We start from the raw sequence: 15,776 nt of genomic DNA, 5'->3' as shown, positions 1-15,776 counted from the left end.
CTCGATCGTCTTAACGGACCTAACACTATTATTGACAGTTTCCGCGCTAGTCCTGTGAATATCTGGTAGATGACGTCTGTCTGGTCGTTCGCAAACTATATTCAGTCGCATCGATGGCAACTTCACGAAGAGTTTCGTAACAAGATTATTGCGGAATTACTAATTAGATTAAACGATCGGTAAACTCGAAGTTGTTACACAGGCTACGGATGAAGTACAATTTAACAAATTCATAAACAAATTGTATACCCGTTCGAAATTCACCCTTCGTGATATTATTACTGCATGCACAGACTTACAAGGAACGTTCAGCGATTAATTACCAAAATACACAAAACACGGTATAAGTAATTTTCGTTAACAAACTGAAGCCTTACATAATTTTGTAACAATTAATGCAAAGTCACGTTGTAGGGGTAGCGTTTGCTCTGGATGACAGGGATGCCGTTACCCCGAGACAACTGTCACGAGTTGCCGCTTAGGGGAGGCTTAAAATTAGCGACGGTTATGTGCATTCTACTGTTTAATTGATTTCCATTTTATTTCTGTCAAATCGAATTACGAATTAAAGGTCGAACTGTCTGTAATTTACGGTTAAACTAGCAATAATTAATTTTTTCCCTCTTTATTCATTTATTCCGATATTATCGTCTACTTATTTTGTTTATTATTCTTTTCTTCCTTTTTAATCGAATAGTTGAGAGTCGATCGCAGCATTTCATAATACATTTCTTTAAGATCTGCTGAACTACGTAAAGGAAATATTATAAGCTATATACCGCTACGAAATTTTGTATTCAGTATATAGTATTTAGTATTCAATAAAGCGTTCGCACAGTTCATGGAATATTGATCTTAAACTCTTCGGAGACTAAAGCATGTTCATCTATCTCTTTATTTCGTTCGAAGCTCTGTACAATCTTTAAAAGTTTTAAAGTTTGTTTAATAGCACATGACATGTACGTAAAATAATTTTTCATACAACAATCCGTTGAAAGAATTTCACCTTGTATTACATTCAAATATCGGGCTAAATATCGTTAAAAGAATTTATGAAAGTTTATAAACAGAGAGAGAATTATGCTTAATATAGATACATACATACAATAGAGTCAGAGATAATTTAATACGTAATTACCTTAATTATTCACTTTTCACTATAACGATGTAGATGATTTATGGAAGATCATCGAATTTTATTGAAATACCGAAGGAGGACAGGAAAAGTGACAGATAATTATCATCGATCTTTAACGATACACATTACAGAATGTATTCACGACGCGCAAAGATGCGTACAACATCGGCCAGATAGATGATCGATATATCCGTAGGTGTGTTATCATATCTGACAACTACCTTTCTCTCTCTCTCGATCCGTACATCCTCAATTCTTCTCCAACCACTGTTTCTTATCCTCCTTCCTTCATGAGCTGCCTACTTTTTCCATTCTATATTCTTCTTTTCCTCCTATCGTTTCTCTTTTTCGTCCTTTCTCTACCTTCTAGTCTGTAACTCCATCTCTGTTTTTTCTTCATCTCCATCGTTTCTCTTTGTCACCATCTCCTTCTCTCTTATTTCCTCTCAGTTCCTCGTTCTCTCTCTCTCTCCCTCTCTCTCTCTCTCTCTCTCTCTCTCTCTTTCCCTCTCTCCCCCTCCCTCCCTTTCTCTCTCTGTGCAGCTTTGAGCGCCACCCTACGTTTCCATAGCGATAGGTAAATGGAATCCGTGGTGAAGCCGTTGCCATGGCGATTCGCTCCATAGCCTCACCTCAGCTCACCTTACCTCACCTCTCGCTCTGTCTCTGTCTGTCTGTCTCTCTTTCTCTTTCTCTTTCTTTCTCGTCAACGTGCTTTCATCTCCCATCCTTGTTACTCCTTCGACCTGATCAAAACGGGGTTGAAGAATCGCAGGCATCGTCTTCCCAGCCTCATATATGAACACAGCATGCCTTCAGCTTCTTACTCTCCTTTTTCTCTTCTGTTCGCTTTCTTCGTTCCTCGACTATCCTATCCGAGCTTCTTTCTTTTCCTTCGCTGTTCCTTTCCTTTTTATCCAGCATAGCCCCTGTTCTCGGCCTCTTTCTCACGATTCCTCCACCTCGTTCGGTTCTTCCTTTCTTTCTACTTTCAGACAGTTGGACGCCTTTCTAACGACGCGGAGTACTCACCCGGAAGGAACAACCGTTGAACTTTATTCTGCCTCCACGACGACCATCGTTTCTTCCAGCGTACGCTGGAAGGCAGATAAACAACGGCGATGTAAACGCGCCGCTCCTTTTCACTTCTGCCTCACGTCGAACCTATTACAGCACCGCCTCATGAAAGAGACATGAAGCGATCGTCCGTGGTGGCGGTCGGAAGGGCGGCTGGAAGCGTAGGGTCTTGTGTCACGTGTGTTGACACGAGTACGTTCGACGTGTTCCCGATGGATCGAACTTTAACGATTCGTTAGATTAACCTAATGCTTGATAAATCACGCTTCGAGGTAGCTATTCGAATTTTCCAATGATTTCTCGATGATAGTTAGATATTTGCCGATAACATTAAAAAGAATCGCAACTTGCTCGGAATTCATTGTTGGCAATAGTAGAAGTACACATATATACGACATATATACGTTTGTGTGCATTGAAAGTTTGAATTTGATAAGATATTAAAATATTTCACAAAATATATGCCATTCCAGAGGTTTTCTAATACGTATTTGAAATTTAAATAGTCTCATGGTAGCTTTAAAAAGATGGCATATGTGTCTATGAAAGTTTATGCGACTTGGTCGAATACCGGTAGTTGATGCAACCTACTTAATGTATATACATATAAAACGGTATAAACTTATGTCACGTTTGAACGAAATGCAAAGTATATTATAAACCGTAGTCGCTGGGAAGAAACATAAAACCGCATCTCATTAACAATTCAAAAATAGTTTTAGAGCAGCACGGTTTAATATTGCGAAAACGGTAAACAGTTTATTATCGTACTCAGGAATACACGACGACACCGATGTTTTTCTCTTAAACAGTAATTAACTACGCTTTTAATGAGGAAGCTCAGTGGTCCGGAAGTAACAATACAGGAAGTTAGCAGTTGCAACAGATGTTTATATGCCGAACGACGTCGGAGGTGGAGGAGAAGGTGGAGTCTGTCGAGCTCTGTGTACACCACGTGCTCGTACAGTGCCTAGTTCGGTACGTAGCTGGTACATCATGTCGAAGTTAGACTGCAGGAATTAGTTGTGCGCAGCCCTCTAACGACATGACGTATACCGCAGCCAATTAGGAGTTTGAGTCGATAAATTACGCGTTTCTCGAGATACGATTATACACCGGTGACAGCGTTAATTGCCAATTCCAGGTCGCGAATCTACCATGCTGTGTATCGTGTTGGAAAGCAACGTAACGGAAATCTTCCGATGAAACAACGTAACAACGATTTAACGTTCCGTGGAGGAGACAGATTCGCGACAAGACCGTCGAGAATGTGTTTTCCTGATAATAAATCGTATCCTCGTTTCAATTTGTTTCTACCTGTGACAAAAGTTCGATATCGAGTAAAATTTCGAATTTCGGGATGATCGAGCGATTAATCGGTACATAATCGAGCATTTCCGACGTTTAGACGTATCTCGTTGATATTCGCGAGTACAATTTTCCTAATGAGATATCAAGAGACGCGCGAAAGTTCCTCGGATGGCATACTTGCGGCTAATTTTCCCAAAAGACACGTCGCAAGTGCTCCGCACTCTGTATAATTTATAGGCGGTATTCACTTCAGTGGCGTGCGCTCTCTATGTTGCCCTCAGCAACTTTACTCATTACCAATAATTTGATTTGGAACTCCATTAACCATTAAACGGTGCCTGAACGACAGAGTGGATTGCACCCGTGCAATTTCATCGTCATTCGCTTGAATAGCTTAAACTTCTTTAATGGCTGTAGATCGGCACTATCAGTACCGTGCAACGAATAAGATCGATTTCTTTTTTTCCCAAAGTAATACGGAAAATTCAGTTGTACGGTTACTCGAATCTTTCATTACGTTAGAAGTTGAAATTACACTGTTAAAATTGCTAGGCTCGTATAGCTTAAATACTATTAGCAAATTTTTATTTCGTTTAAACTTTTATAAGCTATTAACTATTAATTAGCGTCATTAATTGACGATTATTTAAGATTTATTAAGATTATTTAAGATTATTCGTATTCTTATTTCCACTGTAACGTTTGTTATCGTTATTGCGTTAACTACACTTTTATACAATTTAATTGAAAATGTAATACGTATATGTATACACATACGTATATGATAGAATTTTGTAATTTTAGTAATTTTGTCGGAAAAATTATTCTCCTTAATAATGGTAACGTCGAATATTCCTGTTTACATTCAAATTTTTGATTTGCGTATTTTCTTTCAAATAATACAATAAAACGAACACAAACGTTTCTTTTCGATACATGTTAATATTTTTAATAATTTACGTGTGTGACGTAAATGATGGTATTTACGCGGAATAGTCAATCGAGCTTCATAAACTGCTTATTATCTTTTTCTTTCTTTTCCTTTCATTCCTTCTTACTCGGTTCGCCACTTAACTAGTTCACGAACTCCTCGTCTTCTACATTTTCGCCATTTTGCTACACTTCCCTTTAATTCTTGCATCGCCCAACCTTACAAGGGATAAAGGAGCTTAACGCCCACAGACGCGTTTCACACCGTGCACGATGTCGTTAATTAGAGAGTGACAAAAACTGCAGTTTCAAAGATAATTTGCCTTGGCTGACCTTAATGTAAAGGAAACAATGCGTAATGATGTCCACCACAATTAGCGAATGCACTTTTCAGCAAACATAAGAATTTAATGTACCGAGAATAAGCTTTGTGAAAAAATTAAGACCCGTTCTCGTGGAAATTTCAAGAATCGAAAATACCAGATAAGAACAAAGTCTTCTCCTATATATGAATAGCATACAAAGGTTAATAAAAGTTTTTTTGTTAACTATTTACGTTAAAATACCTACACCTTTCAATATATAAACATTAAATTGCCGATCACTTTTTATATTTTTGACTTAATTATTATCACTACTGATAGAAAACTTTAAACGATACAATATGTTCTTAGGGCTGACGAGCAACGATACGCAATGGAATTACATTTTATCTCTCTTTTTTAAATTACAGAATTTAAGCATTGAACTGTTCCTTTATTGAATAATTCTTGTTTAATAGAAGTTAACCGAAGAGAAGTTGTTAGGTTGTACTACAATGCACAAGTTTGAAACATCCTAGATATTTATTATCATCGGCTATTCGTCTCATCCTTGAACATCCTAAGACGATTACAGGACCTTGCACGTGTGTCTGATCCTGTCAAACTCTGTATGTACTCGTAAGCCGCTTTACCTTATTATCAACGTAGAATTATAATTAATCTGCCCTTCGGGTCTGGCGCTTGTCAATCCAGCAAGTGTCACACGAATTGCTATTGCAATAAACTATGAAATTGCGACTATTCTAATTAAAATTACGACCTATCGTCAGATGCACTAACAAGTAATACTAAAAACGATAGGTAAAAATCATATTCAAGACATTAAACGGTAGTAAAATAAAAGATATTTGTTATGAAACGCGTATAAACCGAAACGGTATAATTAAAATTACGAAATACGTTCTCAAAAGGCGCATCTCTTGATTTGAAAACTAACGTTTTCGTCAGAAATTTTATGGAAATGCTCTAGACCAGCTTCGTAGAATGTTTAATAACGTTTAATCAATTTTTCATTTTTAAGTCATCCTGTTTCTCATTTGTCAAAATGTAATGAAGGTTCAGCATGAAACAACATGTTCGATATACGGTAAAACTGGAAAGTTATTATCGCTGATTTCCAAACGAACGAGCGGCGGCAACGAGAAAGCGTATAATGATGTGAATTTGTTGCGACTAATTTACCGAGCTACCGAGTTTGCCGCAGTACAATTACTCCATTAAAATTTAACGTTGGCCTTCATTAAGACAACTCGAAGAGCTACAAAGTGACATAGCAAATCATGGAACTTTGATCGTCTTCAAATAGCGCTCGAAAGACTCGGAGGACTGCTGAACGGCTACACGCGCTAATCAAAACGTTAATGAACTGTCGAGCCGTGATTAACATCTCACTTTTACTTCCGCCACTTTACTCGACTGCCCGTTTCCTTTCACGGCGAAGGTTCTTTCTTCCTCTCGATTTCTTCTCTTCTCTCATCGGTAGTCGTTCACGTGCAATAATTTTAAGGAGGTCTTACGGAAACGAAAATTGAATTTCTCTGGTGATGGCTTGCGAATACCATGTTCAGTTCACGCTTACCCCTTCAATTAACTCTTATCTTTCCCCTTTTCAGGTGAGTATGTTACACGAATTCTACTACTACTGCTACTACTACTACTACTACTACTACTAGTAGTAGTAGTATGCTTTTTAAACGGACTAATGGATATTTTTGATGGTAAGTTCTTTCTTCAATAAGAGTATGCTTCTCTTTTGTTCTATATACATTTTTGTGCTTTTAAATAGTAGCATTTTAGTTTTATATTTATAGAGCCTTTATACTACAGAAATATTAAACTGATTAGCCGGGATTTATTATATTGCTCCATATTTCCAGTTAGCTATTCGTATCCAAAGTAATCTTAATTTAACAGTAGCTAACAAACCTCCGGTATCTTTTTACGCCGGTTAGTTAGGCGAGAAAAAAGGAGAAATAAGGAAATTACAAAGTTGGAGCTGAAGGTTGGAAGATTAAGGCAATTAATCCGAGACGTGGTGGGCTTCGAAGGAATCCCCTATTCGAGAGTACAATCCTAAAGCATATATATATATATATATATATATATATATATATATATATATATATATATATATACCGTGATCGTTAAATCGTCTACCAAATTAATTAGTATAAATCAAAGCGAACGGTTCTGCAGTTCGGCAAGGTTATTTTTTCGAGTCCTAGATCGATCTCTTTAGCGAAATATAAGCGGTGCATATCGATGAAGCCGCCTTACCGCTGGTTGGATGCTCTTCAATGCAATCTCAATAACGAATTTATTTCATCGGCGATGACGGCACCGTGAGGTATCGTATGCCAGTAAAAGGAGGGATTATATAATTATTGTGTACTTTGCATAATCTTCCTGATGAACGTAATCTTCGCTACGAACACAACAACGTGGGAAATTTGCATGAAAGGCATTAAAGCGTTTCAACAGATGGTCCTACAGTAATCACGACGTAATCCTCGCGGTTCGACGCGTGCTGTACGCCAGTAATTAATTGATTTCGTTGATCCGCTTATATACTGCCCTATGCAAATCATCGTAGCGAAACGGACGTCGACCGTGGATTTCTTGTTTCATGCGACACGATTGTCCGATAAGCTCTGTTTCTATTCTCGCGCTAGATACCTAAAACTTTCCTCTTAAAAAATGTTTGGCTTTAATATTTTTATTAATACAACTGTACTGCTTAGAGCGTATATCTCTTGCAAACAATTTTTATTATTTGAGATCGATGTCTCTGTAACATTTTCCGTAGTTCCTTTTTCTTTGTTTCTTCTTTCTCTCTCTCTCTCTCTCTCTCTCTCTCTCTTTCTTTTTTTCTTTCTTTCTTTCTCTTCGCTTCTCTTCTCTTTTTTCGAGAAAATGATTTTCGTACCGTATCGGATAAAAGTGATTATTTCAAAAGTTCGATTTCATTTATTCTTTCTCGTGAAACGTAAGTAGTACCCATATATCTTGTACGCTTTTGTATCTTGAAATACACAATTTAAGTTAGCGCGGACAAGGTAGCATTGTGTGAATCTTGCACGGTGAAACTATGCATGGGATAAGGGTCACCGTTAGCTCTGGTTTCCTAGTAAAACAACCTAAAACCTCAAACTTCGAGGTTCTGGCTGCCACGAAACTTATAATGCCGTAATCTGAAACTGTCATTGTGTTACAAACTGTCATTACGTTACAAACTCCGTTGTGTTTCGGACTCTGTTATTACACAACTATGAACCTAGATCCTCGTATATAAATATAAATATGAATTTGCTGAATAAAAGTTGTCAAACTTGTACGTTGAATGTACGCATCGCGGTATTTCTTGTTTATCATTGTTTAGTTTCATCAGAGCTCGCGCAACGTCTCAAAATTGGAAATCTCTATCGAAGGGAAAATGAAATCGAACAAATTTTATGAAAGAGTAGATATTTTTTAATCTCGTATTTCGTTTTACCTTTTTGACATATTTCAGGCTCCAATAAAGCTGTGAAATCCTTTTAATTTTTCGTAAAGATGAAAGTCCAAGTTTTATGTAACAATTAAATACGGCAGTATAGTTACATCAACCGAATTTTTCCTGGAATCTGCTAGAAAGGAAAAAATGAAAAAAGATAAAACTAAAATAATTAAACACACGGAACGTTTTATATATTCTTCTAATTGCGTGTCTTTCAAATGATGACATAAAATTTCAAACGGCATTCAACTTTTATAAAGCTTCATTCATTACCGTGATGTATCATGTTTCCAGTATTTCAATCTCAGCGGATATAATTTTTTCACGTTTTATTATACCAGTGTATGTTACTTTGGTTCTTTTTCAAGCGACGGAAGAAAAATGGATAAGAAAGTCGGTTTATAATGACGAAAGGACGACAGCTAGACGACTAGCTGGATGAAGTCCGGGAATCATCCCTTTTGAAATTGTCTGTACGTCAGCCTCGAGAACGTATCGATTACACGGTGTCCGAATTATCTTGAGGGACAGGGATCCGGGGGTTGCGCAGGATTTGGATTGGGGTAGACATACCCCACGGCTAGCGTGTCACCACTTTAATTACATCCATCCTGCGCAGTGCCCACCCCGTTTGCTCCACGTACCCCGTGGCTCTCATCAAACTGTTAGCGGGCTATTTTCCATGTAACGCGGCCTCTCTGAAACGTTCAGCTTCAGGTATACCTCGCGTTCAGGCATTTTCATGACGCAGACGCAACGGGCAGCTCGCGTCCCTGCCTTTCGTATATCGCACCGCGATATCGCGATATACACTAAAAGGCTTGAAAACAATTTTCGATACGTATCTTGCAAACCGTTTCTGCTAGTTCCTGTTATTTGGACGTTCGTGAAAACTCGGAATTTATTTCGAATACGACGGAAAATATCCGCTAATATTTAACGTTTCGCTCGAATAAAATACGCGCGGCAACGATACAATGCGGGTAACATTTCAACGATATCGTATTCCCTACTCGTATTTCGTACTTATTAAAAACGAGCTTCGAAATCGTTGCCTCGCGGTAGGCATCGATTTTAAAATTAGCACCGGAAGGAGGCGGTTTAATCGTACGAAGTTGATGATGAAAGAACGAAATATGCCATTCGTTCGTTCGCTCGTTCGATAGCTTTTTGAACATGGAGTACACCATCGTAATGAAACTAAGCAGCGATCCATAGCTCGGGTAACTAATAAGGTCTTTAATTACACGAAATTCCCGACGCATAACGCAATCGGTTGCGAACGGACGTAATGATCGCGAATAAATAGCAGCATATCCTGTAAAAAAGCTCATCCCCTTTTCGCCGTACGCGTTTCCCTCCTATTCCGCCTCTCATCGAACTGGTCGTTCTACCAAATAATTTTAGTATTTCGTTACATTCGCGTATGATTGGCCGATTTCGATATTAAATGCGAGCGAGCAAATAGTCGCCCGGCAGCCCACTCATCCACCCCCTGTTCGCGATCCATCTCGTACTTCCCACGTTTCTCTCCGCCTCTCCCTACATCTAGCCATCTCTCTCTTCTCCTCTCTTTCCCTTTTTCGCTCGTTCGACCCTTCTCTCTTCGTCGGCTTTCACCGTTTCTCCCCAATCATTTCGGACACCGGCATATTCTTTCCCTTTTGAGCTACTTTCATTTCGTGTATTAATTGGAAGCAACTCGAAAATTATATTCCGCTACGTTGCTTTATGCGTATCGAATATGCCGGGTTGGAATTTAATATCAAGCGTGTGCGTTTCGTGCGAGGTGTAAAAATCCGCGCGCTTCTAGCGCTTTCACACTGGCTGGGCCTCGCGATCGGCGTCGCTCCAGGCATTGCAGTTAGCAGACAGTTCGCTTTTCCGGGTCGGCTTTTTTATTTGCCAGCTATTTTTCGCGTATTTTTCGAGCTGACGTCCGAGCTGCCGCGCTATCGATCGCCCCATGCTCCCTCTCGTCCACGTAAATAGCGCGAATAACTCTGTCGATAATAAAGGCAGATTAAACGGGGACAGATCACATACCAACACTAATTCCCTGATTTTTTCTCAATCGAATTATTGCCTTTTATGAATTCGATAACAACGATTTTCAAATGAATGGAATATCATCGTGGATACATGTGTACGCTATACGATGTACAGAATCGTGCTACCTGATGACGGGGGCCTCGTTCGCAACTCGTCACTGTGCATTCTTTTTAATTATCCATGAAATTATCTATTAATCGAACGCGATATTCGATACAATAATCGTCCGATTGGAATTCTTAAATATTTATACCAGCTTGATAACAAAGTCTCGTAAACTTAATTCGATATCGAAGAGTTGAAATTGTAAACGATGTAAATGTCAGCATTCGAAATTAAGAAATTTTGCAAACGTTATCTGAATTATTTCAAACAGCCTGTTTGCTCCGTAAATCGGTTCTCCATCAATCAGAGACTCAATTTTCTAAACGCTAACAAAGAAACGTACGACTCGATCCATTTCGCATGAACTTAGTTACGTATTCCGAGGAGGATTTCATTGAAGTACATTGAACCATGGTTCCTCTTCGATGTATCTTTTCGCGAAGAGTTACGCTACAAAGTGAGCAGAGGAGTACGTTGTTAGGAAAGTTTCCGCACTAGTTAGCCAGCGTCTTTCTTGCAACCCTTTTGCGCGCGACATAATTGAGTGTCACCTGGGCATAACAAATGGACCCGTGAGGAGGCGACGCAAAGAAGGGTAGGGAAAGACAGAGGCAGAGAGACTGTTCCAACCTTCGTTGTTGGAAACCCACCCTATGGCATCGCGCCGCGTGGGTCAAGTTACTTGTGACTCGGTCCTGATTAATGGACGTACTTGTTTAACATGCTGGAGCCAGGTCGCGCTTGTCCACTAAACACCGGTGTTAATGCTTGAACGAAAATGCCACTCAGTTCTCGCGAAATTCTCTTGCCAAACGTGCTTTCCGCCCGGTATCGGATAATAACCCGAGAATTTTCAACCCACCAGGTAGTTCCCAATGATATTTTAGCGCTAGACGTATAACATCGAATACTACGTACTTACAGTATAATAAATTGTTCAATGTTAGCTACAACTATGAACTTGTACACGTGTCTGAATTAGCGCTTGATTTTCAAATTTTTTATCTATTTACTGGAATTACGAAAAGATGTAATTACTTGTGCCTTGTAATTTCTCCGATTGCTCAACGGCAGCGTAATTATACGCGTATGATATTTGGAAAAACGTTTAAATATTTCTATCTAAACGTAGAAACGACGAAATCTACGGCCAGCTTGTAATGCGATTTGATCGATTGTCAAATTGACCACGTATTCAAAGTTTGGTTTTTGTAAGAAACTCAATATAATCGTTCTTTATCTACTTGGATAAAGTTCTCAACATTCCGCGAGGCATCCGCGCATGAAAAATGTTAATAAGGCAAGTTTTAACGAGCCGAAAGCCCATCTCTGTTCTACCGATCGAAGCCTGCCTCTCCTAACGCACCTTTAGCCCCTTTTGCCGGTCCTCGGCAAGTTAGTTTTTATTAATTGACTTTATTGACTTTGCCAATTTTTCTTGCTCTCCGGTTCGGAGCGAAATTTTATTCCTATCGAAGAGAAATCCTACTCTGTTGTCACAGCAAACACGGCCTTCTATAGATACGACAAATATTTTCGTTTTTTCGATTTACTCTAAACTCGATGTACGTCTTATTAAAGTTGAGCAAAGGCGATAGCCCGGTGCAGCAGCAGCAGCAGCAGCAGCAGCGTTGACCCAAAACTTCATCGAAATATATATTCCGAAGTTTGTGGATCTGATAAAAAATTAGCAAAATATCACGAGCCAGCGTCAATCAGGAGATCCGCGTGGAATCGTGGATCGTCGAGGAGGTTAAAAAAACCTTCAACTTCCGAACGGATGGGCCACCACTTTTATTGGCTCCTCTCGCTAAAGGATGGATATTGCATTATCCGCTCAAACAAACCCCGGGTGGCTTCAGTCGGCTAGCTTAAAGGTGAACCGACTCAGGGTTCAGTCAAAGTCGATAATAGTCGCCGCTGAGGTGTGAGCTGTGTGGTGCTAGGTTAGGAAGGTGAAAAAGGTTGAGGATAAAGGGGGAGAATCGGAGGGTGTGATAAAGTCGTTATACGGGCGACACCTGCCCCCTGCCCTCATCCTCTTTCCACCTTCGCCCCCTACGGTTCACTCCTCACACCTCAACCTCCCCTTTAGTCCCTCTTCATCCTCCCTATTACAGGCACAATGTTAAAGGGACTCCCGACGAGATTGAATTTGCTAACGGAAAACGCGAGTGAGTGAAACGTATTTGCTTTTTATCCCTCACTCCATTGAGAAGTCTTGCACTCCTCTTCCTTCTCCTCGTTCTTGCTCCCTCCAGAACTTCGACTCGGTCTCCACCATCCGCCTCTCCTCTTTCTGCCTTGACGATCCGGCACCGAGTTTTTCCATCCAATGTGACTACCCTTCCACCACCACCACCACCAGATCTCCAGATCAACTCTCTGTCTCTTTCACCCCTTTACTCTTCTCTTTCTGACACTTTCCCCCTTTCTCTCGCTCCCGTTTTTTGCCTCTCGTCGCACGTCCCGACACATTTGTTCGACGTTAAAGAAGTGACTCACCATCGAAATCCCACGCAGCTGATGCGTCCTGGCACATTCTGGATACTGATGGAAGGTGAAATTTTTCCCAAGCATTTCTTCTTCCGGTTATCACTGGAAAGACGGATCTACCGGGATCTTTATTGGTCGGCAATCGTGCGGCTTATTAAACATTGTAAATTTAAATGCCGCGAATCGATCGGTCGAATCAATTTGAAGCTTTGCGAATATTTCAGTCCCCTCCTTGCCATCGAGCAATTTCCAGGTACAGCTTCGAAACGTTCCTCTGATTTAGTCGTGTCAGAAATTCTTCGTTCAAGATATCCATCCATGTATTCGTCATCGAAAGTTAGTTGATATGTTACGGGTACGAGCCAATTTCGATACGCAGCAGTAGAAATTCACGAATCTTCGTAAATTTGATTGAAAAATACCTTTGTAATAACGTTTTTAACCTTATTCGAGTTCTCCAAAATACAATAAATCATTCCCCTACCATTAAAATGAAAGATTTTGAGAACATTCTATCGAGTAACGCATAATTTAAAGGTATGAAAAAAAAAATTACAACGTTGAACGAAATAAAAATTATTATGCAAGCGTTTACCTTTATAACGAGGAAATAACGTTACCGATCCAGAAAATGTTAGAACGCAGTTTGGATTAGAACGCAGGATTTTTGATAATAAGGGAAGTACTTGGACGACATATGGCTATTCATAATCGATAATTAAAATTAAAAAATAATTTTTCATTCATATTCTACTGATAAATTGTTATCAATTAGAATTTGCGTGATTTTTATTGATACTCGAAAGAAAAATTATAATAGAAAGAACGACGATGGTATTCAATGGCAGTTTGGTCAGTTCTTCGGGAAGAAAGATCCCACATGTTTCTAGAGACACGAACTCTGGAAAATGCAATATATACACAGACCAATGTACGTGTACATAATACGTATATAATAGGAATACATATATATAGATATATATATATGATATACATACACGTGTATGTGTGTGTGTATGTATGTAGTGAATGGATAAGATAAGTAGTAGTAGGCTGCGCGCGCTGGGACCGCATGCGGCAGTCGCTCGTTCTCTCCGTGTTCTGATGCGTCAAGTGCATTCAGCCCCTGTCCCCTCGCTTCGCCGCTCGTCCTCCCGACCTGGTATCCTCCACCATTTCCTTCACCTGGACGGACTTCTCCCTCTTATCCACGTCTCCCCCTTTCAACACTTCGCCCACCAGCATCACCAACAGGTCAATAGCGCAAGTAGGTCACGTCTGTGCCTGCCGACGTCGATGACGACACCAGAACGAATGCACTTTCACGCTCGGTGGTGGTTCCTTCCCTAAACGATAAGATTGAAACAGGAGAAGGAAGCAACGGGATCCGGTTCGGTGATTGAAATGAATTGAACGAAAGGAAGGAGTATTGGTAGCGTATGGACAAATGGCTGATATGTTAAGGAATATTTTGATACGTGTCTGCATCGTAAAGACGCGTGTTACTGAAAAAACATGCACGAGGACGATAGAGGAAAATTGCTCGGAACGGTGCGTCAAATCAAGTTACCGCACCATCCAATTTCATTTCGTACGTTCTTACGAAATAAAATTTGTTGCAAATAAATGTTACCTTTTTGAATGTTGTCAATTGCGTTATCGTGCCGTTTGCAATTGCGAATAAAATTTCGTTGGACCTCCGAGAAACAACAGGTATACACGGCTTGTGCAAACAGAACGTCTATACGGGAGAAAGTGTTAGAAAAGAAGGTAAAAGTGGCAAGTAATAATTAATTTCTGAAAGGTTTTCTTTTTGGAACGGGGTGCATAGTGGAAGGTATAAAGCAGGTCGAAATCGCGTCTGCTCGGTGTCGACCATGCTCCGCCCCAGACATGCACTCATTGGCGATGGCTTGCGTCGGCCTAGTGCCGCGGCCTATGCCAGAACCTGGGTTGGAAAATGCGGGGGTCGTGGGTCGTGCCAGAGTACCAGCTCCTGGCACGATGCCGCGTCGTCGCGCTTGTACGAGCTACAGTTATTCGCTACTCTATGCTGCAATACCCTGTCGGGATTGCGGCCAGAGGTGGAACCAGTCGCGCCGTGTATCTTACATTTCCCAGTTGCCGTTGAGCAGAGGTTAAAGTAGCCAATTGCTTCAACCACCGACTCACGTATGCATTCGTATCGCCAGGAATCTTGATTATTGTTATCTTCTGCACCCGGTCTTTTCGTTATTTTCTTTCAGCGAGTACGAAATCGAACGTTGCTTTAATCCAACTTACGTAATTTGTGTTACACAAGATCTTGCGACGTATTAAAGATACGCGCAAATTCTTTGTAAGGATAGAAATTGCAACATAGTATAAAGATACACAAGTACACGAATATGTTGTTAATAGGTTCGTTTCGAGACGGCGAGATAGATAATTTTCGTATAAATTTCAGTTTACATTCTAGAGAAAATGCAGACTTAAATCTACTTAAGAATTCAAAATTCATCTTCCTATGTGTCCGGCTTACGGTGATCGATTACTTTAAACCTCTGCGAACGAATATTCGATTGACAAACGTTTGCAAGCTTATTCTTTCCACATATATGTATATACAAATAAATATATCCACCAAAACGTTCACTATACGTAGCCTTATACGCATAAAAGAGAAAAATAACGAATATAAAACTTTCCAGCAACGAACGACGCTAATACATCTGGAAAAATCAGAAAAATAAAATACTGTGTACAGACAACTGCTATTACTCGAAGTACAAATCGATGCCAACACAAACTGAAACATACCGAATTTTCAATAGAGAAGCGATTCACTGGTGTCGAACTTTCTAGAAAT

The 15,776-nt window shown here is 39.9% G+C and overlaps 1 protein-coding gene and 1 long non-coding RNA gene across 9 annotated transcripts in view; one reads left to right on the top strand and one right to left on the bottom strand.

Moving 5' to 3' along the window:
• Nucleotides 1-15,776, top strand: part of LOC126924020 (CUGBP Elav-like family member 4) — a 606,431-nt gene that overhangs the window by 281,746 nt on the left and 308,909 nt on the right. The window lies entirely within an intron of this gene.
• LOC126924065 (uncharacterized) lies at nt 13,700-14,093 on the bottom strand. Its single transcript, XR_007713401.1, has 2 exons — nt 13,927-14,093; nt 13,700-13,829 (listed from the first exon to the last, which is right to left on the bottom strand). It is a non-coding gene; the product is annotated as an uncharacterized LOC126924065 (long non-coding RNA).

This window comes from Bombus affinis, chromosome 14 (assembly GCF_024516045.1).
Source record: "Bombus affinis isolate iyBomAffi1 chromosome 14, iyBomAffi1.2, whole genome shotgun sequence".
In the NCBI taxonomy this organism is placed as follows: domain Eukaryota; kingdom Metazoa; phylum Arthropoda; class Insecta; order Hymenoptera; family Apidae; genus Bombus; species Bombus affinis.
The sequence above is the reverse complement of the archived record's forward strand: the minus strand, read 5'-3'. Positions and strand labels throughout refer to the sequence as shown.